Below are 26,581 nucleotides of genomic sequence, written 5' to 3'. Positions count from 1 at the left end.
AGTTTTACTCAAAATACAGGAGTTTTGCATGAAGTGTTCATTTTGGCCTTCTCTCGCTGAGAAAACACTATTTGTGACCTGTGATACAAAACAGACATAACTTTTGTTCAAAGTGATTTTTCAGTCAAGTTTCAACCTGAAAGCAAAGAAAGATGGATAAACTTGAAGTTACAGGTGGATTTCCCTCAGTTTTCCAAAAAATACAGGAGTTCTGTATGAAGTGTTCATTTTTGCCTTCTCTCACTGAGAAAACGCTATTCGTGACCTGTTACACAAAACAGCCATAACTTTTGTTCAAAGTGAGTTTTCAGTCAAGTTTCAACCTGAAAGCATAGAAAGATGCATAAAAGAGAAGTTACAAGCTGATTTCACGCAGTTTTCATCAAAATACAGGAGTTCTGCATGAAGTGTTCATTTTGGCCTCCTCATGTTGCGAAAACACGATTTGTGACCTGTGATACAAAAATGCCATAACTTTTTTCAAACTGAGTTTTCAGTCAAGTTTCAACCTGAAAGCATAGAAAGATGCATATAAGAGAAGTTACAGGTGGATTACAGGCAGTTTTCCTCAAAATTCAGGAGTTTTGCATGAAGTGTTCATTTTGGCCTTCTCTCGCTGAGAAAACACTATTTGTGACCTGTGATACAAAAAAGCCATAACTTTTTTTTAGATTTAGTTTTCAGTCAAGATTCAACCTGAAAGCATAGAAAGATGCACAAACTTTAAGTTAGAGGTGGATTTCAGGCAGTTTTCCTCAAAATAAAGCAGTTATGAATGAAGTGTTCATTTTGGCCTTCTCTCGCTGAGAAAACACAATTTGTGACCTGTGATACAAAACGGCCATAACTTTTCTTCAAAGTGAGTTTTCAGTCAAGTTTCAACCTGAAAGCATAGAAAGATGCATAAAAGAGAAGTTACAGGTGGATTTCACGCAGTTTTCCTCAAAATACAGGAAATATGCATAAAGTGGTCATTTTGGCCTTCTCTCGCTGAGAAAAGACTATTTGTGACCTGTGATACAAAACAGACATAACTTTTGTTCAAACTGAGTTTTCAGTCAAGTTTCAACCTGAAAGCATAGAAAGATGCATATAAGAGAAGTGACAGGTTGATTTCACGCAGTTTTCCTCAAAATACAGGAGTTATGCATGAAGTGTTCATTTTGGCCTTCTCTCGTTGAGAAAACACTATTTGTGACCTGTGATACAAAACAGCCATAACCTTTGTTCAAAGTGAGTTTTCAGTCAAGTTTCAACCTGAAGGCATAGAAAGATGCATAACCTTTAAGTTAGAGGTGGATTTAAGCAGTTTTCCCTAAAAAAGAGAAGTTATGCATTAAGTGTTCATTTTGGCCTTCTCTCGCTGAGAAAACACTATTTGTGACCTGTGATACAAAACGGCCATAACTTTTCTTCAAAGTGAGTTTTCAGTCAAGTTTCAACCTGAAAGCATAAAAAGATGCATAAACTTGAAGTTACAGCTTGATTTCAGTGAGTTTTCATCAAAATACAGGAGTTCTGCATGAAGTGTTCATTTTGGCCTTATCTCGCTGAGAAAACACTATTTGTGACGTGTGATACAAAAATGCCATAACTTTCCTTCAAAGTGAGTTTTCAGTCAAGTTTCAACCTGAAAGCATAGAAAGATGCATAAACGTGAAGTTACAGGTGGATTTCAGTGAGTTTTCATCAAAACACAGGAGTTCTGCAAGAAGTGTTCATTTTGGCCTTCTCTCGCTGAGAAAACACTTTTTGTGACCTGTGACACAAAAGAGCCATATCTTTTCTTTAAAGTGATTTTTCAGTCAAGTTTCAACCTGAAAGCAAAGAAAGATGGATAAATTGAAGATACAGGTGGATTTCCCTCAGTTTTCCTCAAAATACAGGAGTTCTGTATGAAGTGTTCATTTTGGCCTTCTCCCGCTGAGAAAACGCTATTTCTGACCTGTTTCATAAAACAGCCATAACTTTTTTTCAAAATGATTTTTCAGTCAAGTTTCAACCTGAAAGCATAGAAAGATGCATAAAAGTGAAGTTACAGGTGGATTTCAGGCAGTTTTCCTCAAAATAAAGGAGTTATGCATGAAGTGTTCATTTTGGCCTTCTCTCACTGAGAAAACGCTATTCGTGACCTGTCACACAAAACAGCCATAACTTTTTTTCAAAGTGAGTTTTCAGTCAAGTTTCAACCTGAAAGCATAGAAAGATGCATAAAAGAGAAGTTACGGGTGGATTTCAGGCAGTTTTCCTCAAAATACAGCAGTTTTGCATGAAGTGTTCATTTTGGCCTTCTCTCGCTGAGAAAACACTATTTGTGACCTGTTATACAAAACAGCCATAACTTTTGTTCAAAGTGAGTTTTCAGTCAAGTTTCAACCTGAAAGCATAGAAAGATGCATAAATTTGAAGTTACAGGTGGATTTCACGCAGTTTTCCTCAAAATACAGGAGTTCTGCTAGAAGTGTTCATTTTGGCCTTCTCTCGCTGAGAAAACGCTATTTGTGACCTGTGATACAAAACAGACATAACTTTTTTTCAAAGTGAGTTTTCAGTCAAGTTTAAACCTGAAAGCAAAGAAAGATGGATAAACTTGAAGTTACAGGTGGATTTCCCTCAGTTTTCCTCAAAATACAGGAGATGTGCATGAAATGTTCATTTTGGCCTTCTCTCGCTGAGAAAACACTATTTGTGACCCGTGATACAAAAATGCCATAACTTTTGTTCAAAGTCAGTTTTCAGTCAAGTTTCAACCTAAAAGCATAGAAAGATGCATAAAAGAGAAGTTACGGGTGGATTTCAGGAAGTTTTCCTCAAAATACAGGAGTTATGCATGAAGTGTTCATTTTAGCCATCTCTTTCTGAGAAAACGCTATTTGTGACCTGTGATACGAAACAGCCATCACTTTTGTTCAAAGTGAGTTTTCAGTCAAGTTTCATTCTGAAAGCATAGAAAAATGCATAAACTTTAAGTTACAGGTGGATTTCAGGCAGTCTTCCTCAAAATACAGGAGTTATGCATGAAGTGTTCATTTTGGCCTTCTCTGGCTGAGAAAAAGCTATTTGTGACCTGTGATACAAAACAGCCATAACTTTTGTTCAAAGTGAGTTTTCAGTCAAGTTTCAACCTGAAAGCATAGAAAGATGCATATAAGAGTAGTTACTTGTCAATTTAACTCAGTTTTCCTCAATTTACAGGACTAATGCATGAAGTGTTCATTTTGACCTTCTCTCACTGAGAAAATGCTATTTGTGACCTGTGATACAAAACAGACATAACTTTTGTTCAAAGTGAGTTTTCAGTCAAGTTTAAACATGAAAGCAAAGAAAGATGGATAAACTTGAAGTTACAGGTGGATTTCCCTCAGTTTTCCAAAAAATACAGGAGTTCTGTATGAAGTGTTCATTTTTGCCTTCTCTCACTGAGAAAACACTATTTGTGACCTGTGATACAAAAAAGCCATAACTTTTTTTTAGATTTAGTTTTCAGTCAAGTTTCAACCTGAAAGCATAGAAAGATGCACAAACTTTAAGTTAGAGGTGGATTTCAGGCAGTTTTCCTCAAAATAAAGCAGTTATGAATGAAGTGTTCATTTTTGCCTTCTCTCGCTGAGAAAACACTATTTGTGACCTGTGATACAAAACGGCCATAACTTTTGTTCAAAGTGAGTTTTCAGTCAAGTTTCAACCTGAAAGCATAGAAAGATGCATAAAAGAGAAGTTACAGGTGGATTTCACGCAGTTTTCCTCAAAATACAGGAGTTATGCATAAAGTGGTCATTTTGGCCTTCTCTCGCTGAGAAAACACTATTTGTGACCTGTGATACAAAACAGACATAACTTTTGTTCAAACTGAGTTTTCAGTCAAGTTTCAAACTGAAAGCATAGAAAGATGCATAAAAGAGTAGTTACAGGTGAATTTAACTCAGTTTTCCTCAATTTACAGGACTTATGCATGAAGTCTTCATTTTGACCTTCTCTCACTGTGAAAACGCTATTTGTGACCTGTGATACAAAACAGCCATAACTTTTGTTCAAAGTGAGTTTTCAGTCAAGTTTAAACTTGAAAGCAAAGAAAGATGGATAAACTTGAAGTTACAGGTGGATTTCCCTCAGTTTTCCTCAAAATACAGGAGTTCTGTATGAAGTGTTCATTTTGGCCTTCTCCCGCTGAGAAAACGCTATTTGTGACCTGTTACACAAAACAGCCATAACTTTTTTTCAAAATGATTTTTCAGTCAAGTTTCAACCTGAAAGCATAGAAAGATGCACAAAAGTGAAGTTACAGGTGGATTTCAGGCAGTTTTCCTCAATTTACAGGAGTTATGCATGAAGTTTTCATTTGGCCTTCTCTCGCTGTGAAAACACTATTTGTGACCTGTGACACAAAACAGCCATAACTTTTGTTCAAAGTGAGTTTTCAGTCAAGTTTCAACCTGAAAGCATACAAAGATGCATAAATTTGAAGTAACAGGTGGATTTCACGCAGTTTTCCTCAAAATAAAGGAGTTATGCATGAAGTCTTCATTTTGGACTTCTCTGGCTGAAAAAACGCTATTTGTGACCTGTGATACTAAAACACCATTACTTTTTTTCACATTGAGTTTTCAGTCAAGTTTCAACCTGAAAGCATAGAAAGATGAATAAATTTGAAGTTACAGCTTGATTTCAGTGAGTTTTCCTCAAAATACAGGAGTTCTGTATGAAGTGTTCATTTTGGCCCTCTCTCGCTGAGAAAACGCTATTTGTGACCTGTAATACAAAACAGCCATAACCTTTGTCCAAAGTGAGTTTTCAGTCAAGTTTCAACCTGAAGGCATAGAAAGATGCATAACCTTTAAGTTAGAGGTGGATTTCAGGCAGTTTTCCTCAAAATACAGAAGTTATGCATTAAGTGTTCATTTTGGCCTTCTCTCGCTGAGAAAACACTATTTGTGACCTGTAATACAAAACAGCCATAACTTTTGTTCAAACTGAGTTTTCAGTCAAGTTTCAACCTGAAAGCATAGAAAGATGCATATAAGAGAAGTTAAAGGTGGATTTCAGGCAGTTTTCCTCAAAATACAGGAGTTCTGCATGAAGTGTTCATTTTTTCCTTCTCTCGCTGAGAAAACACTATTTTTGACCTGTGATACAAAACAGCCATAACTTTTGTTCAAACTGAGTTTTCAGTCAAGTTTCAACCTGAAAGCGGACAAAGATGCATAAATTTGAAGTTACAGGTGGATTTCACGCAGTTTTCCTCAAAATTAAGGAGTTATGCATGAAGTGTTCATTTTGGCCTTCTGTCACTGAGAAAACACTATTCTGACCTGTGACAAAAGACAGCCATTACTTTTTTTCAAAATAAGTTTTCAGTCGAGTTTCAAACTGAAAGCATAGAAAGATGCATAAAATAGAAGGTACGGGTGCATTACACTAGTTTTCCTCAAAATACAGGAGTTACGCATGAAGTGTTCATTTTGGCCTTCTATCGCTGAGAAAACACTATTTGTGACCTGTGACAATAAAAACTGCCGTAATCTTTTTTCAAAGTGGGTTTTCAGTCAAGTTTCAAACTGAAAGCATAGAAAGATGCATAAACTTGAAGTTACAAGTTGATTTTCGGCAGTTTTCCTCAAAATACAGGAGTTATGCATGAATTGTTCATTTTAGCCTTCTCTCGCTGTGAAAACGCTAATCGTGACATGTGATACAAAACAGCCATCACTTTTGTTCAAAATGAGTTTTCAGTCAAGATTCAACCTGAAAGAATAGAAAGATGCATGAAAGTGAAGTTACAGGTGGATTTCAGGCAGTTTTCCTCAATTTACAGGAGTTATGCATGAAGTTTTCATTTGGCCTTCTCTCGCTGTGAAAACACTATTTGTGACCTGTGACACAAAACAGCCATAACTTTTGTTCAAAGTGAGTTTTCAGTCAAGTTTCAACCTGAAAGCATACAAAGATGCATAAATTTGAAGTAACAGGTGGATTTCACGCAGTTTTCCTCAAAATAAAGGAGTTATGCATGAAGTCTTCATTTTGGACTTCTCTGGCTGAAAAAACGCTATTTGTGACCTGTGATACTAAAACACCATTACTTTTTTTCACATTGAGTTTTCAGTCAAGTTTCAACCTGAAAGCATAGAAAGATGCATATAAGAGAAGTTAAAGGTGGATTTCAGGCAGTTTTCCTCAAAATACAGGAGTTCTGCATGAAGTGTTCATTTTTTCCTTCTCTCGCTGAGAAAACACTATTTTTGACCTGTGATACAAAACAGCCATAACTTTTGTTCAAACTGAGTTTTCAGTCAAGTTTCAACCTGAAAGCGGACAAAGATGCATAAATTTGAAGTTACAGGTGGATTTCACGCAGTTTTCCTCAAAATTAAGGAGTTATGCATGAAGTGTTCATTTTGGCCTTCTGTCACTGAGAAAACACTATTCTGACCTGTGACAAAAGACAGCCATTACTTTTTTTCAAAATAAGTTTTCAGTCGAGTTTCAAACTGAAAGCATAGAAAGATGCATAAAATAGAAGGTACGGGTGCATTACACTAGTTTTCCTCAAAATACAGGAGTTACGCATGAAGTGTTCATTTTGGCCTTCTATCGCTGAGAAAACACTATTTGTGACCTGTGACAATAAAAACTGCCGTAATCTTTTTTCAAAGTGGGTTTTCAGTCAAGTTTCAAACTGAAAGCATAGAAAGATGCATAAACTTGAAGTTACAAGTTGATTTTCGGCAGTTTTCCTCAAAATACAGGAGTTATGCATGAATTGTTCATTTTAGCCTTCTCTCGCTGTGAAAACGCTAATCGTGACATGTGATACAAAACAGCCATCACTTTTGTTCAAAATGAGTTTTCAGTCAAGATTCAACCTGAAAGAATAGAAAGATGCATGAAAGAGAAGGTACAGGTGCATTTCACTCAGTTTTCCTCAAAATACAGGAGTTATGCATGAAGTATTCATTTTGGCCTTCTCTCGCTGAGAAAACACTATTTGTGACCTGTGAAAAAAAACTGCCACAAACTTTTTTCAAAGTGAGTTTTCAGTCAAGTTTCAAACTGAAAGCATAGAAAGATGCATAAACTTGAAGTTACACGTGGATTTCACTCAGTTTTCCTCAAAATACAGGAGTTCTGCATGAAGTTTTCATTTTGGTATTCTCTCGCTGAGAAAACGCTGAGAAAACACTGAACAAAAGTTATGGCTGTTTTGTATCACAGGTCACAAATTGCATTTTCATAGCGAGAGAAGGCCAAAATGAACACTTCATGCAGAACTCCTGTATTTTGAGGAAAACTGAGTGAAATCCATGCGTAACTTCAAGTTTATGCATCTTTCTATGCTTTCAGGTTGAAACTTGACTGAAAACTCTCTAGAAAAAAACTTATGGCTGTTTTGTATCACAGGTCCCAAAAAGCGTTTTCCCAGCGAGAGAAGTCCAAATTGAAAATCTCATGCATAAATCCTTTATTTTGAGGTAAACTGAGTGAAATCCATCTGTAACTTCAAGTTTGTGCATCTTTCTATTCTTTCAGGTTGAAACTTGACTGAAAACTCTTTTTGAAAAAAAGTTATGGCTGTTTTGTATCACAGGACACAAATATCGTTTTCTCAGCGAGAGAAGGCCAAAATGAACACTTCATGCATAACTCCTGTATTTTGAGGAAAACTGAGTGAAATCCACGTGTAACTTCAAGTTTATGCATCTTTCTATGCTTTCAGGTTGAAACTTGACTGAAAACCCCCTTAGAAAAAAACGTATGTCTGTTTTGTATCACAGGTCCCAAATAGCGTTTTCTCAGCGAGAGAAGGCCAAAATGAACATCTCATGCATAAATCCTTTATTTTGAGGTAAACTGAGTGAAATCCACCTGTAACTTCAAGTTTATGCATCTTTCTCTGCTTTCAGGTTTAAACTTGACTGAAAATCACTTTGAACAAAAGTTATAACTGTTTTGTATGACAGGTCACAAATAGCGTTTTCTCAGCGAAACAAGGCCGAAATGAACACTTCATGCATAACTCCTGTATTTTGAGGAAAACTGAGTGAAATCAACGTTTACCTTCACGTTCATGCATCTTTCTATTCTTTCAGGTTTAAACTTGACTGAAAAATCACTTTGAACAAAAGTTATGGCATTTTTGTATCACAGGTCACAAATAGCGTTTTCTCAGTGAGAGAAGGCCAAAATGAACACTTCATGCATAACTCCTGTATTTTGAGGAAAACTGACTTAAATCCACGTGTAACTTCAAGTTTATGCATCTTTCTATGCTTTCAGGTTGAAACTTGATTGAAAATGTCCTCAGCGAAGGAGGGGTTCTTAAAGGGCCAGCTGGCGGCTCTGCACTCACACTCTGCATCAGACTCAGGCTTCTCACTCCTAAACTAAAATGACTACAAACTTTGCCAATACACCGTTGGATTCGGGTCGGCGTTAGCAATGTGGCCGAGGGGGCCTAACAACACTGCTGGCAGCTTTAATTAGGGCCTGAGCCTGAAGGTACTTCAGATTATGTTTTCTCGTTTTTATGTGTTACTGTCTGATTCCTGCTTTTTTACTGCGTCTGCAGACAGTGCAGACAATTTCCTTGCCACAGTATTAACATGAAAGGGTACATCAGTAATAGCACAAGGTATCTGTCTTACTTTTAGTGTCCCTGAATAATGGTTAACAAAACATCCAGTGGTCTCCAAAATCCCATTCCAACAAAGCTGTCACGGCTCGGGCGTGCTCTCCATCAGCCACGGCCACGCTCCTGCAGCTGCTGATAAGCATGCCACACTCTTTAAGAGCGAGAGCGCCCTACGTGCCAGTGCCAGAAGATAGCCTTCTGTTGGTGCTCTTCATCAGGACCCCTGAGCCCCACGCTCTGTTACCACTCCTCTCCCCCGGACCGATAAGCTTCCTCCGCGCTCCCTCAGATCTACTGCTTCCCCGAGCCCCGCGCTATACCTACTCGTTCCCACACTCGTTCCCAACCCGTTCTCCAGTCCCTCGCTCTCCCAAGGACAACCCGCGTCTCCTGCCTCTCGGAGCCTGGTCCTCCCGCCTGTCCTCGACCCTCTCCAAGCCCCTCCCCCGGACTTTGCCTCCACTCACTTGCATCCCACATGCCGCTGGTATATTTCCACATAATATCTTCACATAGTCATTGCATCATACACTTAGTTAGATGCACACTTCATAGTTATTCTTTCTTTAAATATATAGCTGAGTTAAGATTTGCTCCTGTTTCTGTGCTGCCTCCTTCCCCATATTGTTACATAAGCTTCTTAAAGACACTTTATTCCTAGTTAGCACCTCTCTTTTAAAACTGATCAGTGTTACACTGGTAATCAGGTTACATTCCATAGTCCTTTAAAGTAGCGGTAATAAACCCCTTCTCCAAAATCAACTCTGGATCCAGAAGTTTTGGCCAATTATCAACCAATCACCTACCAACCAAACAAAGTAGTTCTAAATAGCTGTGGTAATTTATTCAAAATTACAGCTTACTGATAGATTTATTGTCTCTCCGTTGTGTGCGGATGAATCTGCTCAACATTTTTGCGAGGTGGCCTGGTTCAACACACGACTCGCACATTCTGTCCAACAGCACTGTTGGGGAGATTCTGCAGGCAGGTGTGGTGATGGACGGCTGGCTGCTGGGTGAGTAAATGCCTAATTATATTATGTTATTTGAGAAACTGCACGTGCACCAGTCACTTAAACCAAAAGTGTGCAACACTGAGCTTTTACTGCAGGTGACAGTGGCTACCCCCTGAGAGTCTGGCTGATGACCCCTCTCCACAACCCCCACACAGACTGAGATAGAGACAGACTGAGGTACAACAACCTCCACTCCCACACTCAGTCAATGATGAAGAGGGCCATCAGCCAGCTGAAGGGTCGGTGGTGCTGTCTGGACCAGAGTGGGGGCGTGCTGCTCTATTGCCCGGAAAAGGTGTGCTGCATTGTGATGATCCTTCACAATGTGGCCGACTTGCATAGCGTCCCCCAGGCCGAGCAGCATGTCCCCCCACGAGATGACCCAGAGGCTGGAGGGATGGAAGCCGATCCTGGCTGGGCAGCCGTCTTCGCATGCCAGAATTTCATTTTGACAACATGAATGGGTAAGAAGTGATTACACGATTCATGAAGCCAGATTAATTTATTTTGTCCCATAAATTTTCCAGAACATTTATCTGGCGGTGAATCCGCTCATTGATCCCCATTATTCCCCTAATAATGTCCTCCTCTCTCGCTGGATCCATGTGGGCTGGAGGATGCACTGCTGGGTCCGGGTGGGCTGGCCCAAATGCCGCTGGTCCTGGCGGATGACTCTGAGTTGCCGGGCGGGCTGCCGCGGGAGCCGGCAGAGGTGCTGCTTGTCGGCTACATGGCTGACAAATCAATTTCTGGTAAACATTAAACATATTGGTTTATTTGAATGTCTGATTCTGTGTATTTGTTGCGTTTACATGTGTGGGAAAGCATGTGAAATTTCAGCCGCTTCCATTCACGATTTTGCTCTTTTGGTCATTACTCAAAGCTCACGACCATAGGTGAGGGTTGGAATGCCTCGCACCTTTTGGCTAAGCTCCCTCACCACAATGAACTGGTTTAGCACCTGCATCACTGCAGATGCCATCCCAATCTGCCTGTCAATCTCTTGCTCCATCCTACCCTCACTCGTGAAAAAGACCCCAAGTTACTTAAACTCCTCCACTTGAGGCAGGACCTGCCCCCTGACGTGGAGTGGGCAGGCCTCCCTTTTCCAGCTGAGGACCATGGCTTCAATTTGGAGGTGCTGATTCTCATCCCAGCTGCTTCACATTCAGCTGCAAACTGCCAACATGTAGAGACAAACAACCATTCACACTTACATTCATATCTACGGTCAATTTAGAGTATCCAATTAGCCTAGTCCTCAATTGCATGTCTTTGGACGGTGGGAAGAAGCTGGAGCAGCTCTTTTCTTAATAAGTCACATCAAATAAAAGAAAAAGATACATAAGCATAAAAGGAGAATGCTCAAACAATAAAGAAATTAAACAAGATTCTACAGTAGTTAGTTCTCCCAAAAAGTAACTGAATTAGTCAGTGAGTTACTCCACTATGAAAGTAACAAATTTCCAGGGAAAGTAACTATTGTTACTTTTTCTTTTACATGTAAAAATGTAAAAGAATTTGTTTTTATTTATTTAGAAAATGTCTTCTTCTGGGTGGCAGAGTGGTGCAGTGGTAAGCACGGTCACCTCACAGCAAGAAGGTTCAGTGTTCAATTCCTGGCTCGGGCACGGGATCTTTCTGTGTGGGGTTTGCATGTTCTCCCAGTGCCCGCGTGGGTTCTCTCCGGGTACTCAGGCTTCCTCCCACCGTCCAAAGACATGCAATTTGGGGACTAGGCTGATTGGATTCTCTAAATTGACCGTAGGTATGAATGTGAGTGTGAATGGTTGTTCGTCTCTGTATGTTGGCCCTGCAATGGACTGGCGACCTGTCCAGGGTGTACCCCGCCTCTTGCCCGTAGATGCTGGGATAGGCTCCAGCCCCCTGCGACCCTTACTAGTAGGAATAAGCGGAGGATGACGATGGATGGATAATTATGAATATAATTATCGATTATTAAATAAATTACTAATTAATATTAAATATTAATTATTCGGGACACGACCCTGATGAGTTCAGGGAAACTATAATACGACCAAACTTGTAAAAGTTATCAGTCTTGAACAGAGTTTATCTACTAACAGTCAATATTCTGTAACATTAACTACCTAGGGACAGCTCTGATGTTCGAAGGATGAGATCGGAACACTGGATATTGCTTAGACACGTGACCACAAATTCGTACACAAAAGACATAACGACTTCCCTCTTATAATAAAATATATTTATTAACACAATGCATCCATTAATCAGCAACACGTTGGTATAACGGTTATCTAACCAAAAGACACAAGTGATAATATATGTGTGTGTGTGTGTGTGTGTGTGTATATGTGAGTGAGGGAGTAAGAAAGGGGAGGGGGTAGTCTGGTTGCCTAGCAACCAGTTAGAGTCGCAGCAGGGCTAACCGCTAGGCTAGTTAGCTGAGGCTAGCTAGCCGCTAGATATCACCGTGGAGGTGGACCTTATGGAACTTTAATAACTAAAGGGAGCACTTAGTGAGAGAGTGAGGGCCGCAGAGCGGCAGCGGGGCAGCCTTCAGGGTCTGCTGGAGTTACTGGTGGGAAGGATGAAGAAGCTGTTGAGCTTTCTTTCACCAGGGACCAGTTCACGCGGATTGCGTGGCTCGATGGTGGCTTCTCTGGACGCTGTGACAGGAGGGAGAGAGTTGTCCTTGTGGAGCAGATCTGTCGTCGCTGCACTGCACTCGAGGTCCGAAGTGGAGAACCGGAGAGGTTGAATCTTCTGAAGACATTGCAAACCACCCAAGAGAAGAAAACCACAGAGAGAAGAAAATCACAGAGAGAGAGAATCTTCTTCGCGCTTAAGTTTATATATGGAGGCTGATGATGTCACTTCCTGTGGGATGATTCTGGCTCTCAGCCAATAGCATTTTGACAGGTTCTTGGATGTGGTCATTGGCCAGGTTCTCAGAGGGGGGCCAGTGGCCAGAGTCATCACCTCTCTTTTACGATCCTTTGTTCAAGAGCATGTGGTCACTTGAATTCAGGCTTTGTAAAGGGGTGTGAGGCCTCACAGGCCGAAAGCCTTTCTTCAGCTGGACTAATTGTCACATCTCTGAATTAATCTCTTGGTCTGGTTGAGTTGGCACAATAGCATGGACTTTAAAATATATATAGGGCAAACCACAGGTGCTGAAATATGTACCCTCATGATCCAGGTTTCAGAGTTGTGAACTTACTTTGTGGTTGGCAGATTGATGTTTGCATATGTTAATTGTAGGAATCTGAACTATTTGACCTTAACCTAGGCGCCTATTTTGAGATTTCTTGTATGTGACTTGTCGTCGTCTTCGTCGTCGTTGTCGTCATCTTCCGCTTTATCTGGTGGGTCTGGGTCGCGGGGGCAGCAGTCTCAGCAAGGAAGCCCAGACTGCCCTCTCCCCAGCCACTTCAACCAGCTCTTCCGGGGGGATCCCGGGGCGTTCCCAGGCCAGCCGAGAGATATAATCCCTCCAGCGTGTCCTGGGTGGGCCTCGGGGCCTCCTCCCTGTTGGTCATGCCTGGAAAAACTCCCGAGGTAGGCGTCCAGGAGGCATCCTCACCAGATGCCCGAACCACCTCAACTGGCTCCTCTCGACATGGAGGAGCAGCGGCTCTACTCTGAGCCCCTCCCGAATGACTGAGCTTCTCACCCTCTCTCTAAGGGAGAGCCCAGCCACCCTGCGGAGGAAACTCATTTCAGCCGCTTGTCTTCGCTATCTTGTTCTTTCAGTCATTACCCAAAGCTCATGACCATAGGTGAGGGTTGGAACTTAGATTGACTGGTAAATCAAGAGCCTCGCCTTTTGGCTGAGCTCCCTCTTCACCACAACAGAATGGTTTAGCACCGCATCACGCCGCCCCAATCCACCTGTCAATCTCCCACTCCATCTTACCCTCACTCGTGAACAAGACCCCGAGATACTTAAACTCCTCCACCTGGGGCAGGACCTCCCCCCTGACCTGGAGTGGGCAAACCACCCTTTTCCGGCTGAGGACTATGGCCTCAGACTTGGAGGTGCTGATTCTCATCCCAGCCGCTTCACATTCAACTGCAAACTGTCCCAGCAAGAGCTGGAGGTCGTGGCCCAATGGCGCTAAGAGGACTACGTCATCAGCAAACAGCAGAGACGTCACCCTTCCGCCACCGAACTCGACCCCCTCCACCACGCGGCTGCACCTAAAAATTCTGTCCATAAAAGTTATGAACAGAACCGGTGACAAAGGGCAGCCTTGGCTGAGTCCAACCCTCACTGGGAAACAAGTCAGACTTACTACCGGCCACACAGACCAGACTCTCGCTCCTCCGGTAGAATGACCGAATGGCCCTTTGTAAAGGGCCATCCACCCCATACTCCCAGAGTACCCCCCACGGGATGCTCCTGGGAACACGGTCGAAAGCCTTCTCCAGGTCCACAAAACACATGTGGACTGGTTGGGCAAACTCCCATGCCCCCTCCAGCACCCTAGCGAGGGTGAAGAGCTGATCCACGGTTTCACGGCTGGGACGAAAAACACACTGTTCCTCCTCAATCTGAGGTTCGACTATCGCCCTGAAACCTCCTCTCCAGTACCCTGGCGTAGACCTTACCAGGGAGGCTGAGGAGTGTGATCCCCGATAGTTGGAACACACACTCTGGTCCCCTTTCTTAAAGACGGGGACCACCACACCGGTCTGCCACTCCAAAGGCACCGCACCCAATGTCCACGCAATATTGCAGAGACGTGTCAGCCAAGACAGCCCCACAACATTCAGAGCCTTGAGATACCAGGGGCGGATCTCATCCACCCCCAGGGCTCTGCCACCACGGAGTTGCTCAACTGCCTCTGCGACTTCTGCCCCGGAGATTGGATGACCCCCCCCCCCCCCCCAGCACTCCCCAAACTCTGCCTCCTCCATGGAGTATGTGTTGGTGGGATTGAGGAGTTCCTCAAAGTATTCCTTCAATCACCCAATTATCTCCCCAGTTGACATCGGCAGCCTCCCGCCCCCACTGTAAACAGTGTGGGCAAGTTGCTGCCTTCCCCCCTTAAGGCAACGGATGGTTTGCCAGAAACTTTTCGGAGCCGACCGATAGTCGTTCTCCATGGCCTCATCGAACTCTTCCCATGCCCGAGTTTTTGCCTTGGCGGCCGCCAAAACTGCACACCGTTTGGCCTGCCGGTACCGGTCGGCTGCCTCTGGAGACCCACAGGCCAGCCATGCCCTGTATGCCTCCTTCTTCAGCCTGACGGCTCCCCTCATCTCTGGTGTCCATCAGCGGGTTCGGGGATTACCGCCGCGACTGGCCCCAGCAGCCTTGCGGCCACAGCTCACAGTGGCCGCCTCGACAATGGCAGAGCGGAACATGGCCCATTCGGAATCAATGTCCCCCACTGCCCCCAGGACATGGTCAAAGCTCTGCCGGAGGTGGGAGTTAAAGATCGTTCTGACTGGTTCTTCTGCCAGGCATTCCCAACAAACCCCCACTACTCGTTTGGGCCTGCCGGGTCTGCGCAGCGTCTTCCCCTGCCATCTGATCCAACTCATCACCAGATGGTGATCAGTTGACAGCTCAGCTCCTCTCTTCACCCGAGTGTCCAGACCATGCGGTCGCAGGTCAAATGATACGACTATAAAATCGATCATAGACCTGCGACCTAGGATGTCCTGGTGCCATGTGCACCGGTGGGCATCCTTATGTTCGAACATGGTGTTCATTATGGACAAACTGCAACTTGCACAGAAGTCCAATAACTGAACACCACTCGGGTTCAGGTCGGGCCTGCCGTTCCTTCCAATCACGCGTGAGCGTTGAAGTCTTCCAGTAGGACAATGGAGTCCCCAGCCGGGGCACCATCCAGTACCCTTCCCAGGGACTCCAAAAAGGGTGGATACTCTGAACTGGTGTTCAGCGCATACGCGCAGACCACCATCAGGACCCATTCCCCGATCCGAAGGCGCAGGGAAGCAACCCTTTCGGCCATTTCACCTTGGTGTAGTGTGAAGCAGAAAGTGACACTGACCTTGTGCCTAGTATATTAAGCCTCGTAACCTTAAGGAGAATGGCATAGTGTTGTCTATAATAAGTGCATATGAACAATTAGTGTTCATCCTTTCTGTAGTATCATTGATTGTCTTCCATGTCTGGGGAAAGAGGATTGCTACCCCGTACAAAGCATTGCATAAGGAATCAAGTAACCCTCAATACCCTTGAGTGGTGGAAAGTTAATGCATGGAATTGTGAAAGCGCTGCAGTAGTTATAGTGGGAACTTTTATGGTTGATTGTTACATGTGTGACAAGTAGAGCTGGCTCAGGTGAGCCCCTGCATGGTTTTTCTCTCTCTCTCTGTTTCCCTCCTCCCTCTCCTGCTCCTAGGAGGAAGATCCAGGTGGACTCTGGCTGCGTCCTGTTCTGTCCTCCCACATGACATCTGGCGGAGGAGTTAATTGGAGCCTGGCTGCCCCTCCACCTGGCTGGTTACAGGGAGGCCTCTTTATAAGCCACTCCCCTGCTTTGTTCTGGCTCTCTCTCTGGCGGCCTGCTGAGCAACAGACTCTGAGAAACCACTTTGTAAGTTCAACTTATTTGGAAGTGGGAGGTGGTAGGTTTAGGTTACATTGGGGTAGCCCACACACCTTACATCACGTAGTTTTCTTTTGTATATCACATTAGTTTATGGGTTGGTGCCATCTCTGTACGTTTTTGACAACCTTTATTAGTAAGACAGCCAGGCCTTTTGTTACTTGTGTTTCTTGTTCAGGAAGATTTCAGTTAGGCCTTGTTTTGTTATCTTACGTTAATTTGTTTGGCACAATCCCCTCACAGCCTATCTTCCCTCCAATTGTACACAACTTTTGTTCTTTTGATCACTTCTATTTTTGTGAAATAAATAATTCTTGCACTTATAATTTTCCACTTGGCTGTTTGTGTTTATTCCTTGTGTTGGAACGTAACATTGATCGTCTTCCCCTATCCTGGTGTCAGCATACGCAGATGCGTCGTCCCTGGCGTTGGGGCAAGAAGTCTAACGATCTAACTATCTTCTCCAGTTTTCTGTGTTACAAGGAGGTGCTTACATGATCGCTTCCGCGTGCAAGTGTGTATTTTTGATCTTCGTGTTATTTTGCAGAATCTTCTGTCTGACCGCGTGCCAGCACCATCTGTTCCCATCGTAGACTTCTTGTTGCATCTGTGAAGATCAAAACCTCTCTTTCCCTGATTCATGACCTTGCTCTTATCTACTTCTGACTCCCACTACTTCATCCTACCATAGAAATTCTGTGGACTCTGTTCTGACTTAATTAGCTTGAGGGAGTGATGCTAGCCATGAGCTACACTCCTGCTATTCCATGTTGAGACCTTTTCACCTGTGTCCACTCTTATACAGTCTGGTCTGTGCTTTACTGCCTTGTGTTTCCTGCACTCTATTTTAAGTAAATATATGTATAAAATTAACTACAGTTTAAGCAAATATATATGTATGGCTTAATCTACAGTTAAAGCAAATATATGAATAAATTTATCTACAGAAGAGATAGATTTTGTTGGGGGGGCAAAAAAAGTGCTCATTTAGACATTTTTGTCCAAATTGTGGACATTGTGTTGTAGATAGGTGAGGGGTCAGAGCGTATGAATTTTTCGTCTTCATGAGAGGAGTCCAACGGTGTTGGTCCCATGTTTGTGGGACATTCATGGAAGGAGTTAAAGCGCTCAAAATTATCTTTTAGTTGTGTGGCTCCCTAGGTGGCGCTATTAACTTTTTAGGGCCTGAGCCTGAAGGTACTTCAGGCAAAGACCCTACGTGTCGCCAGACCGCACAAGTGTGCCTAAATTCAGCGAATTTCATGCATGTTCAGGGGGTGAAATTAGATTATGCGCATTATGCGTTAATGTGTTGCTCTACCGAGCAAACATAATTGGGTCTTCACCTGAAGTACCTTCAGGCTCAGGCCCTAATAAATCAATGTGATGAGTCTGTTGACTCCAGTGATGCAGCCCAGCTAGCTGTTTTGGTTCAGATGGTGTTTGATGACTTTTACAATGAAGAGGAGTTTTTTTTTAGGGCCTGAGCCCCGAGGTACTCCAGGGCGAAAACCCTATTATGTTTGCTTGTAAGGGCCTGAGCCCGGAGGTATTATGTTTGCTCGACACACTCGCCACTTCAAAAGTTAATTTGAGCCCCTAAACATGCTCAAAAACTCACCAAATTTGGTACACACATCGAGTGCGGCGACAAATTCGATAATTAAACAAAAAAGCAGCACTTTACTCAATAGCGCCACCTAGATACACAAAAAAACACACCACGGCCTGTAGGAATGTCCTACAGACATGGGACCAACACCGTTTTATTTGTCTCATAAAGACGGACAAATCCTACACAGACGCCCCTGACCTAACTCTAACAGGACATCCACAATTTGGACACGAATGTCCAATTTTTAACAATTTGCGCCCCGAACAAACACTATCTCCTCCGTTCATGGTATCGCTTCCAAAACTTCATACATGACTCTCCAAACTCTGCTGATTAAAAGTTTTTAAAACGTTTTATATAGTGCCAACGGTTTGGATTTTATAAGCCCTCAAATTGGGGGAGACACTTTTTACACTTTTCACCTAACAATGGAAACCAATGGGGCACCTGTCTGCTCACATGGTACATACCCTCAAACACTCGCTTCTCACATGTAAACTAAAACTCCCACAGCTTCAAAATACACACCACTGTATTCCTGACAGAAATCCCTACAAAAATATGGTATTGTGTTCCACTTTTGCCCAACATATGCAGAGCTATTTGATTCTGACACAAGACACAGACAGCAGAGTGCAGCGGGGGAGAGGTTCTTAAAGGGCCAGCTCTCAGCTCTGCTGTCACTCTCTGATCAGACTCAGGCTTCTAACTCCTAAACTACAAGGCCCAGGGATTTTCCAATTACACTGTTGGATTCGGGCCGGCGTTTGGCACCCGGTTGCGGCCACGCAGAGGCTCAGGCCCTACCAACGCTGCTTGCAGCTTTAATTTTTTTTCTAACCTTACCTCCACTGAAAACTACAGTCAGGGGAGTGTATAACAATGCAGAGAAGGACTGCTTTGTTGACAAAAAAGATCCCTATTGAAAAGCTGGTGTCCATTACAACTGATGGGGCACCAGCAATGAAGGGTCGTCTGGTAGGATTTATTGATAAAACATAAAAAGTTCATTGAGAAAACAGTATTTTTTGTCCTCCAATTGCTCTACCCTTCATGCAAATGAACTTTTGGTGAATCCGTGCGAAGAATCATCCAAGACTGATTTACTTTAAATGGAAAGATTGATTTCATTCAATACCTAAAGGTATATCCTGCATTATATGTTATTTTGGGGCTTTTTCTCTCTGAGAAAACAATAGTTTTTCATGTAATCACCAGTGTTGGGCACATTACTTTGAAAAAGTAATTATAGTTACTTCTCCCAAAAAGTAACTGAGTTAGAAACTGAGTTACTCCACTATGAAAGTAACTAGTTACCAGGGAAAGTCACAATTGCGTTACAAAATCGTGTTGTCACCCACCCGGCCTATAGAAACTGTGTCTGCCCTGAGGCTGTATAAGGCTACACCCAAATCTGGAGGAGTAATTTATAGCAACTTAGTTCAAATTAAAACAACTGCTCCAGCAAATCAACCCAATACAACTATTAAATGTGGTTTGCTTAATATTCGATCTCTCGCATCCAAGTCTCTCCTAGTGAACGATTTAATTACAAATTATCAGATTGGTGTATTAGCGCTTACTGAAACCTGGGTGCAGCCAGATGAATATGTTAGTTTAAATGAATCTGCCCCTCCTGGTTACATTAACTACCATGTACCTCGTACCACTGGCAGAGGAGGAGGAGTAGCTGCAATTTATCAGTCAAATTTGGTGATTAACCCTCGACCTAACAGTTCATATAACTCATTTGAGAGCCTTACTGTCAGCTTTTCCCACCCAGACTGGAAAGCAGAGAAACCACTCTTACTTGCTGTGGTGTACCGTCCTCCTGCACCTTATTCTGAGTTCTTAGAAGAATTCCCTGACTTTCTGTCGAACTTGGCATTGAACTCAGACAAAGTCATTATAGTGGGTGACTTTAACATCCATGTGGACGTCAATGATGATTCTCTGGCCACTGCATTTAAGTCGCTTCTTGATTCTGTTGGCTTCTGTCAGAGAGTAAACAAACCCACTCACACTTTTAATCACATCCTTGATTTAGTACTCACTTATGGAATAGAAGCTGACCGCAGCATAGTTCTTCCTCAGAACCCTGTCTTGTCTGATCACTCCTTAATTACATTTGAATTTACTTTAACAAATTATATCCTACCTGGGAAAAAGTCCCGCTTCAGTAGATGTCTATCTGACACTGCTGTTTCTAGATTTAAGGAGCTTATTCCAGCAGAGCTTGCTGCCACACCTTGTAGTGATATAATGGGCAGTTATGCTGATTTCACCCCCTCGCAGGTAGACTATCTTGTGGACAGCACTGCAGCAGCACTCCTTGGGACACTTGATGCCATAGCTCCCCTGAAGAAGAAGGTTATCAACCAGAAAAGAATAGTTCCCTGGTACAGCCCAGAGCTGCGTGCCTTAAAACAGAAGACCAGACAACCCCAGGTTCCTCTTCAGCACCGTGGGCAGGCTCACCAAGAACCATAGTGCTGTTGAGCCATGCATCCCCCCAACTCTCAGCAGTAACGACTTCCTTCCCTGGTACAGCCCAGTGCTGCGTGCCTTAAAACAGAAGACCAGACAACTGGAAAGGAAGACACATTCCAGCCAGCACGAGGAAGTCCGCCAAGCCTGGAAGGAGAGTTTATTAACATATAAAAAAGAACTCCGTAATGCTAGAAGCGCTTACTGCTCGTCCCTGATAGAAAAGAATAAGAATAACCCCAGGTTCCTCTTCAGCACCGTGGGCAGGCTCACCAAGAACCATAGTGCTGTTGAGCCATGCATCCCCCCAACTCTCAGCAGTAACGACTTCCTATCTTTCTTCACTGAAAAGATTGTGAATATTGAACAAAGATTGCCAGTAATGGAGGACAGTCCCCACAAAAGCACCTCCCAGACTTGGTGCTCACTTGGACAGCTTCTCCCCCATCGACCTGTCAGAATTAACTGCTGCAGTCACTTCCTCCAAGTCAGCCACTTGTCTGCTGGATCCCATCCCAACAAGCCTCCTTAAGGATGCTTTCCCTCTAGTCAACACTTCTATATTAAATCAAGTTAATCTTTCCTTAGTCACAGGTTATGTGCCACAGGCCTTTAAGGTGGCTGTCATCAACCCTTTGCTTAAAAAACCTTCTCTTGACCCAGATGTGTTAGCCAACTATAGGCCGATATCCAACCTCCCCTACATCTCCAAGATCCTTGAGAAGGTTGTCCTGGAGTAGCTACATGAACATCTGCACAGCAACGAGCTCTTTGAAGCCTTCCAGTCTGGATTCAGGGAACACCATAGCACTGAAACAGCACTGGTCAGAGTCTCTAATGATCTTCTTATAGCTTCAGACAGAGGTCTTGTCTCTGTGCTTGTCCTTTTGGACCTCAGTGCTGCATTTGACACCATCGACCACAGCATCCTGCTACAGAGACTAGACCATGAAATTGGGATTAAAGGAACTTTATAGTGTTCTGTTGTGCTTTTGTTCTAGTTCCCTGCAAAATGTGCTTTTGTGTTGATTCTGCTTCATGTGTGCTTTGTTTTACAGGCACATGTGCTGCTGTGTTGTGGCTGTGCCCCGCCCAGCCCTTTGTTCAGTTTCCCACCATTTTTACAGCACACCTGTTTTGCTTTAATAATTATTTCTTGTGGGTATTTAAGCCCAGGGCTCTGTTCATTCCTGGCCAGATCGTGCCAGTATTTACCCTGACTGTCTGCGACGCTTGAATCTTGCCTTGCCCTGTTTTTGACTTTGCTTGTGTTTCTTGTACCTCTACCCTGCAGAAGGACGAAAGTTCGTCGAGAGGTCTTGTATCGCACGATTCCTCAACCAGGTCGACCCACGGAGCTGAGAAACGGACTTCTCCGCACGCGCCATCTCTGCGTCGGAGCGGAGCATCACTAGTAAGGGCATTAATGTGTCTGGGCAGAGACAGTATTTAAGTGTGTATAGTAAACGCTGCAAGTGGACGAGCCGCCGAGCTCTTATCATCGTGTTACTGTTACTTTGTTGTGTGCGGTGTAACTCGCGTTGCATTAGACGGGCCGCTGTGCCACGGCGTCTGATCAACCGCTAAGTTATCACTGTTTGGTTTCCTATCACCGAGCTGAGTTCATGATCGGTGGCCATCTATAAAGTCACGGAGCAGTAACCTCGTCTGTAGAAGCACACGTGTACCAGGCTCGGACGAAGCCTACACGTGCGCACACGGCGAGCGGGAGCGAGCTCTTTGTCTTTGTCGGTGCCATTTGGTCTGAACGTATAGTAAGGCTAGATAGTTCCTTTCCTCCCCCCTAATACTGTTCACACCTCCACACGTGGCTAGGTCTCTGTAGCCTCCCTGTCCCCCCCCCCCCCACTTCCTGCTCACCGGAAGTCAGGGCGGCCATCTTGGCTCTACCGTCCTTGTCCGCCATCTTGGGTCAGTTACACTGACCCGCTCGGGTGTGCATGCGCGCCCCCCCCCTCTCTCTCTCTCTCTGTCCCTCTTCCCTCTCAGCCTCACATATACATACACACACACCTGTGTTAGAAGTAGATATTAGATCCTAGATTGTAGTCCTGAAATATACCCATTTATTATCGCTGTGTTCATTGTAAAATTGGTATTGTGGTAATTTGTTTTTGTTTGACAACACGCAACTTTACTTGTCGATGGAGCCAGACGACACAAGCCAGCTTACTCATCTGCAAGACTGCCTAAAAGACATTAAATCCTGGATGTCTTCTAACTTCTTAATGCTAAATTCAGATAAAACTGAGGTCATCGTGTTTGGACCTAAACACCTCAGGGACACACTCTTGAATCGGATCACTACTCTAGATGGCATCACCCTAACTCCGAGTACAACTGCAAGGAACCTTGGGGTCATTTTTGACCAGGACCTTCCTTCAGCTCCCACATAAAGCATGTGACTAGGACCGCCTTCTTCCATCTGCGAAGTATCTCTAAGATTAGGAATATCCTTTCCCAAAGTGATGCTGAGAAACTGGTGCATGCATTTATCACTTCTCGGCTGGACTACTGCAACTCTCTCTTGTCAGGATGTCCTAAATACTCTCTAAAGAGTCTCCAGCTGGTCCAAAACACTGCAGTGAGGGTTTTGACGGGAGTTAAGAAGAGAGAACACATCTCTCCCACTTTAGCTTCGCTCCACTGGCTTCCTGTAGGACCTAGAATCGACTTCAAAATCCTTCTGCTGACTTATAAGGCTCTTATTGATAAAGCCCCATCCTATTTGAAAGAGCTCATTAGTCCCTACTGTCCCACCAGAGCACTCCGCTCCCAGAATGCAGGTCTTTTAGTGATTCCCTGTATCTCTAAAAACAGACTGGGAGGTAGAGCCTTTAGTTACCGGGCTCCTCTACTATGGAGCCAGCTCTATCCATGGGTCAGAGAGGCAGACACTCTGACTACGTTAAAGTCCAGGCTTAAGACTTTCCTTTATGACAGAGCCTTCAGTTAGGACTGGTTCAGGTAGCTCTGAACCATTGATAGCTATGCTGCTTTAGGCTTAGACTGCTGGGGGACACATCAGGTTACATGGAGCCCTCCTCTCCTCTCCTCTCCTCCTCTCCTCCCTGCACATTTTTGGAACTGTCATTACCATTACTTGTTGCACTTTGTAGTTTGGCCTTGGTGTCTCGCAGTCTCTCTGTGTTTCCACAGATCCACCAGAGCCCCAACCGCCGCCTGCATCACCCCCCCTCTTATTCCCTGCTGTCACACCGGCCTGCGCTCCCCTCCCATGAACCAGTCTACCATCCAGTCCCCCATCAAGCTGGCTTGCTCTCCCTGCCTCCCCTTCCAGAAGCTTCCCTCTTCAACTGTTAACATTTCCATGTTTCCCACATTTTGCATTGTAAACTGTTTTCTTGTCTGTAGCAACATCTACTGCACGTCTGTCCGTCCTGGGTGAGGGATCCCTCCTCTGTTGCTCACCCTGAGGTTTCTCAGATTTTTCCCTGTTAAAAGGGTTTTCTATGGAGTTTTTCCTCAGTCGATGTGAGGGTCTAAGGGCAGAGGATGTTGTTAAGATGCCATGTGAAGCCCTTTGAGACAAACTGTTTGTGAAAACGGGCTATACAAATAAAATTGCCTGGCCTTGCCTTGCCTTGCCGTTACTCTTTTTTCTGACAAGTGTAAAAATGTGAAATTTGTTTTTATTTTTTTAGAAAATACCTTTCTGCAGGGCAGACACTCCCCTTCTCCTTGGTATTTTGACTATGAAGGCTCTGAAGGAGTGTGAATCAACTGTTGACAATGGCAGCTTGTTTTCATCAACATAACGGCCAATCAGTTCGTTAAGTTCTGTCTGTGTCACAAGTTTTTGTGGAGCAGGGCAGAAAAATCCAGCTTTGGCTGCTTGGATGGCGTGGCTCCATATCCTTCTTTGTTAGCGGAGGTCACTTTAACAGTACCTGGAGTGCTATCACCATTAACGGTGTCAACTGTGTTTTTGGCAACTATAGTACAAGCATGTGCTGTCGAGAGGTGCTTCATTAAATTGGAGTTGCTTATGTAACCTGTCAAAAAATTGATAAACTAAATACACAGTTAGGTATTTAGACGTGTCATAGGTTGGGGAAAAAGCCAAGCTGTTACAATGTGTAAAATACTTTTTATTTGAGCATTATTTTTATTTAATTCAAAATAACATTCCTCATATCATTTTGCATTTTGTTTGGTAATTAATTTCATTCCAGAGGTCCAAGTTGCTTCAGAGAGTGGTCAGGTGAAGGAAACGTAATGCCATTGGTTCATACTGAGGTAGCTGAATCTTGATTGATGTAAAGAAGTTCATGTCCCGCCCCTGGCTCGGCAGGTTAGGGTGACGCGCTGTGAGAAATACACAGAGCGATAGCGGGAAGAGAGCGTAGACACTGACGATACGGAGATGCATAAAAGTTGTAAAACACTTAATACTGTGATACATTGTTAAAAGGAGAAGCATTTAGAGTCGGCAAGTGTGCGGTGAACCACTGTGGGCAACCCTGGGGACCTTACCTATGTTTAATCTTTTCTTTTCTTGGTTAGTACTGTTATGTATGGGGCAGTTAGCTCCGTGAGTTAGCTTAACCTCATGCTGGTTAGCCACCAACCTGAAGCAGAAAATCACAGTGTTGTGTTACTTTTTATGTTAGAAGACAAAAAACGGGAATGTAAGTGTGTATATATAGTACTGTGTATTGTGCACATGAGGGCGCTATGTCAGTATTGTGAGAACAACAATAATCAACAAAGAATTTATTTCACATTATATTACTTACCTTAATCCAGTGTAAATGAGGATTTATTGGACTGTGAGTGGTTTTCCAGATCATTTACATGAGATTTTGATTGTTTATCAGCCAATCAATGATTTTGTTTTCAAAATTAAAAAAAAACAAGTAAGGTTACATTTCATGTGGTAACACTAAAGTTATAAGTTAACATTTAAAGGCTGTATAATCACATTGATTGAAATATATTGATATTTAGAAAAAAAACAAACTGTACAGTTAAAAAGAAGTTGAATAGATTTATTTAAGTCTGTTATATCATGCAGGCTGGGTTTTTTGGATACCCTGGGTTCTGGATTGAGATTCTCCCCTGGACGAGGGGATGGAGAGCTAACAGTGAGAGCATCTGGATTGAAGAGGACCTTCTCCAATCTTCCATCATTTGTCCTATCAGTGGGGTAGGATTTTTTGGAAACGACTTAAAGGTTCCATTGAGCGAACTATTTTTTTTTTGGGGACAAAAGACATTTTATTTCATGAAGGGTGCACCCAGTTAGGAGATAATTGAAAGAAAAAATATTCAAAGTCAGCAGTAATTGTAAATTGTACTTTTTCCAACTGTGTTAATACAGTGTGTTTACTTTAACTCACCTTTGTGTCTCCTCCTACTTATTGCGGTGTCCACATCATTACTCCTCCCTGTGAATCTAGAAAATTCTGGCCCAGTGTGTACACATACCTACTGTAGTTAGTGGGTTACACTTACATTGGACATTGACAGCCTCTTTGTTTTCGCTCTGGGATGGCAAAACATACACTCAACATGTACATTTTTACCTTTAACCTCCATGAAGGCTTGAAATGCTTTGAGGGGTGAATGCTTTAAATCTACAAGTGAAATTAAAGTTGAGAAAAAATAAATTCAAAATTTATAGAAGCTGAAGGTATTCACCCTTGTACTGCGGGTATTCCGCTACTCTGATTGGCTTATTGGGCTAGGAGTTGGCTATATAGGGAGGTAGTGAGACCTCTTTTCTTCCTCTTGCACTCTATGGCTCCCAGGGCCGCCCACTTCCAGGTCTTTTTCTCACCCCTAACCACCCCCCCCCCCTTAATTTACTGTAGTTTTTCAGTAACTGTCTTTCTCTTGGGTTAGTTTGGGTAATTAAACTGAGTTAATAGAGTGTGTCCTACTTAGTTCTTTTGTTATGTAATGGTTAAGTTGTCCCATATTTTGACCATTATTTCTTGCTTAACTATGCCAGTATAATTAATGTAAATTTTGAGATTTTGTCAATTTGTTATCTTGTGTTTTGTTGTTTTTGCCCCATTAAATCCTGTTTTGTTTTGTTTTTTCTTTCCTCACTACCCTCCAGTTGCTGGGCCCAGTGGTGATGGTGCTGGTGTCCCCTTTGGTGTGCTGTGTTCTTCTGGGTCATGGGTTCCTCTCCTCTTTCACAATCACTTGCTCGAGTGTGTCTGTCACGTGTGATCTGGGTGTTATTTTGAATAGAATCCACCTACACCTC

At 43.3% G+C, this 26,581-nt stretch overlaps 1 long non-coding RNA gene across 1 annotated transcript; it reads left to right on the top strand.

Moving 5' to 3' along the window:
• Positions 1–15,994: 15,994 nt before the first annotated feature.
• On the top strand, positions 15,995–23,929 carry LOC147241219 (uncharacterized). The gene is made up of 3 exons (XR_015111311.1): positions 15,995–16,205; positions 21,614–21,733; positions 23,500–23,929. It is a non-coding gene; the product is annotated as an uncharacterized LOC147241219 (long non-coding RNA).
• The last annotated feature ends 2,652 nt before the right edge of the window (positions 23,930–26,581 follow it).

This window comes from Aulostomus chinensis, chromosome 22 (assembly GCF_037954235.1).
Source record: "Aulostomus chinensis isolate RoL2024-O1b breed Wild chromosome 22, RoL_Achi_v1.0, whole genome shotgun sequence".
In the NCBI taxonomy this organism is placed as follows: domain Eukaryota; kingdom Metazoa; phylum Chordata; class Actinopteri; order Syngnathiformes; family Aulostomidae; genus Aulostomus; species Aulostomus chinensis.
Note: the sequence above shows the minus strand (reverse complement) of the source record. Positions and strands in the feature narration are given on the sequence as shown.